The following is a 3909-nucleotide window of genomic DNA, read 5'->3' as shown; positions in this document are numbered from 1 at the left end:
TCATGTTCGGTGAGATTTGTAACTCGGTGGGTGTCAATTTTTTCTTCATTTGTATGGAACCTTCACAGTATGGAACTGACAGTAGCTGTGAAATAAGTTCCACTAGGGGTCACTAAACCCACTAGAATATCAGCATAGCCTACCACTCTGCCTGCTTTCATAATGATTTGATGGTTTTTGCTAAGTTTTATTTTGTTTTCGTCAAACTTTGCTAAAATAGAAAGCACCACGCATAGTAACTATACTATTTGCTGTATAAATGCCCATCTCTATTCAACCTCATCAGAATAGCTGTGAACCAGTGCCATTACCTCCTCAGTTGGTGGTTAATGGGAAGTTTAACAGGAAAAGAAGAAAGTCCTTCCATAATGTTAGAGAACATGAGCAAGGTCGCCTGGGCAGGGGGTTCTGCTCTTAAAGGGGCAGACCCCCTCGCCTTCAGAGGTTTGGTACAAAAATGTATGCACTCACTACTATAAGTCGCTCTAGATAGGAGTGTCTGCTAAATGACAAAAATGTAAATGGAACAATAAGGCTCCACCTTTACAGTCAACAGGTGAGATTGTGACCACCTATATGACATTAATAATAATAATAATAATAAGCGAAAGAAAGAACTTTCGCAAGAGGATAGAGCAGTGTACATTTGGTGCCTATCTTTTGTGTCCCTTGTAGGTCAATAGCCTGCTGCTCATAATTAGTGCTGTGTTCGCATTTATATTTGACCTGAGGTCTCTGTAGGTAATTAGTCTTCTGTGGTGAAGCGTATAGTGTAGATAATCATTGTACTTGTTTTTCACATAAACTGATATTAGGCAAACTATTAGAATTTTAGCAACCAGGAAATGGCGGAGGGGTTTCTGCATAGTGTACCTTTTAAGAATGCTGGTCCATTGGGTGTCAGTTCAAGTAGCCAATAGAGTACCACATTATGAGTCATAATACCCATAAAACCTAGCGGTCAAACAAGGAAATGGTTCCAATCGTTTTTCCATCATTCATTTCCCATGGTGTTTTTTTATTTTTAAGAAACACTTAAAATAAGCGCTGTATTTTGTGTAGGCTTGCACTGGTGTGACGTTTGGATAACTGTAAATCTCTCGAAGACAAGGTGACTTAATATATTTGCCTGTATTTACAGCCCAAAAATTAAGTGCTAATGTGACTATCATAAAGAACTACAAATGCCATGATCTGGACAAGACTGCCAAATCAAGGCAAGGTAAGAATCTCTGGATTAATGTTAGCTAAATGTAGTCATGAATGTATTGGCAAAATGTCTAATGAACAATTCTGTGACCTGTCTTGGGAAAGTTTTAAATTGACACAGTACCTGTTAGCAAAGTTGTCAGCTACAGATGACGTGCAGGAGCTTGCAGGGATTTGTAGTCTTTGATGCTAATTAGCATTTTCGAATCTGAGACTAAATATAGACGTGTATATTGATAAGTCACCTTGTCTAAGAGAGATTGTGGTTATATTAACGTCACGCCAGGGTAAGCCCACATGAAACACAGCCCTTATTTTAAGTGTTTCTAAAATCCCCTATGGGAAAAAATGGTGGGAAAACTATTGAAACCATTTCTGTTTGACCGCAAGGTTTTATGGGTATTATGACACCTCCACTTTTGGTCTCTATATAGGCTACGTGCAGGCTATGGTGCAGCTCATGTGAATTCGTATAAATTGTAGGTACAGTTGCATATTTCTAGGGGGTAGATGTATTTGTCCTTAGGATTTTTTTAACAACTGTTTTTATATTTTCAAGGCAACAAATAGGCTCAATAAATTAGCAGCTACCTCTGTGCTTTTGTAGTCCAGTGGTTATAGCTGCTGGCCCCATCACACATATGCCAGAGTTGTCATGGGTTTGAATCCAGCCCACTGCCCTTTGACTTTTCGCAGGAACTCGTACTTTATACTTACTCTCAGTGGGCTGTATTTGTACTCTTACTCAAGTCATTTCTGAAGGAAGGAACTTACTTTCTACTGTTTTACATTTGACCTAATCCCTTAGTTACATAGATATTAGATACATACAGTACCAGTCAAGTTTGGACACACCTACTCATTCAAGGTATTTTATTTATTTTTGCTATTTTCTACATTATACATTTTATACTATAGTGAAGACATCAAAACTATAAAATAACACCTATGGAATCATGTAGTAACCAAAAAAGTATACTGAGGTATAACATATATTTTGAGATTCTTCAAAGTAGCCATCCTTTGCCTTGATGACAGCTTTGCATACTCTTGGTATTTTCTCAACCAGCTTCATGAGGTAGTCACCTAGAATGCAAATCAATTAACAGGTGTGCCTTGTTAAGTTATTTGTGGAATTTATTTGCTACTTAATGCGTTTGAGCCAATCGGTTGTGTTGTGACAAGGTAGCGTGGTATACAGAAGGTATCCCTATTTGGTAAAACACCAAGTCCATATTATGGCAAGAACAGCTCAAATAAGCAAAGAGAAGCAACAGTCCATCATTACTTTAAGACATGAAGGTCAGTCAATGTGGAACATTTCAAGACCTTTGGAAGTTTCTTCAAGTGCAGTCACAAAAACCATCAAGTGCTGGCTCTCATGAGGACCGCCACATGAAAGGAGGACCCAGAGTTAACTCTGCTGCAGAGGATAAGTTCACTAGAGTTAGCTGTGCCTCAGATTGCAGCCCAAATAAATGCTTCAGAGTTCAAGTAACAGACATCTCAACATCAACTGTTCAGAGGAGACTGCGTGAATTTTATTTAACTAGGTAAGTCAGTTAAGAACAAATTCTTATTTACAATGACTGCCTACTCTGGCCAAACTCGGACGACGCTGGGCCAATTGTGCGCAGCCCTATGGGACTCCCAATCACAGCCAATCGTGAATCAGGCCTCCATGGACAAATTGCTGCAAAGAAACCTCTACTAAAAGACACCAATAATAAGAAGAGACAGGCCAAGAAACACGAGCAATGGATATTAGACCGGTGGAAATCTGTCCTTTGGTCTGATGAGTCCAAATTTTAGATTTTAGAGTCCAACTGCCGTGTCTTTGTGAGACGCAGAGTAGATGAACGAATGATCTCTGCATGTGTGGTTCTCACCGTGAAGCAGGTGTGGGGGTGCTTTGCTGGTTACACTAAGTGATTTATTTAGAATTCAAGGCACACTAAACCAGCATGGCTACCACAGCATTATGCAGCGATACACCATCCCATCTGGTTTGCACTTGGTGGGACTGTAATTTATTTTTCAACAGGACAATGACCCAACACACCTCCAGGCTATGTATGGGCTATTTGACCAAGAAGGAAAGTGATGGAGTGCTGCATCAGAGAATGCCAAGAGTGTGCAAAGCTGTCATCAAGGCAAAGGGTGACTACTTTGAAGAATCTCAAATATATTTTTTAAACACTTTTTTGGTTACTACATGATTCCATTTGTGTTATTTTACAGTTTAAAACCTTTGACAGGTACTGCAGATAGTGGCGTTCGGTGCCATTTAAGATGGACATTTTTTGTTGTTGTTCATGAGCATGGCCTTATTTCTATTACAGCATATTGGATGACTGTCATTCATATTCCATTCACCCAGTATAATGTAACAGTGGCAGGCTTAGACTACTACATAATACTCACATTTTCCCTAGACCATCTTGAGTTTGCTACAACCTAATTGCTACAATCCTGAGGCGACAGACAGTGAGTGACACATGGACAGAGAGTGACACATTCAATACCACCTTGCACACTCTTGCCAGCATCTAGCTGATCTAGGGTATAATCATTAGTCCAACAGGTGGAAACGAGAGTTTCTATTGGATAAATTCAGGAACAGTTGAAGTGGGAAGTTTACATACACCACAGCCAAATACATTTAAACTTAGTTTCACAATTCCTGACATTTAATCAGAG

Source organism: Oncorhynchus masou, chromosome 32 (genome assembly GCF_036934945.1).
Source record: "Oncorhynchus masou masou isolate Uvic2021 chromosome 32, UVic_Omas_1.1, whole genome shotgun sequence".
Taxonomy (NCBI): domain Eukaryota; kingdom Metazoa; phylum Chordata; class Actinopteri; order Salmoniformes; family Salmonidae; genus Oncorhynchus; species Oncorhynchus masou.
Note: the sequence above shows the minus strand (reverse complement) of the source record.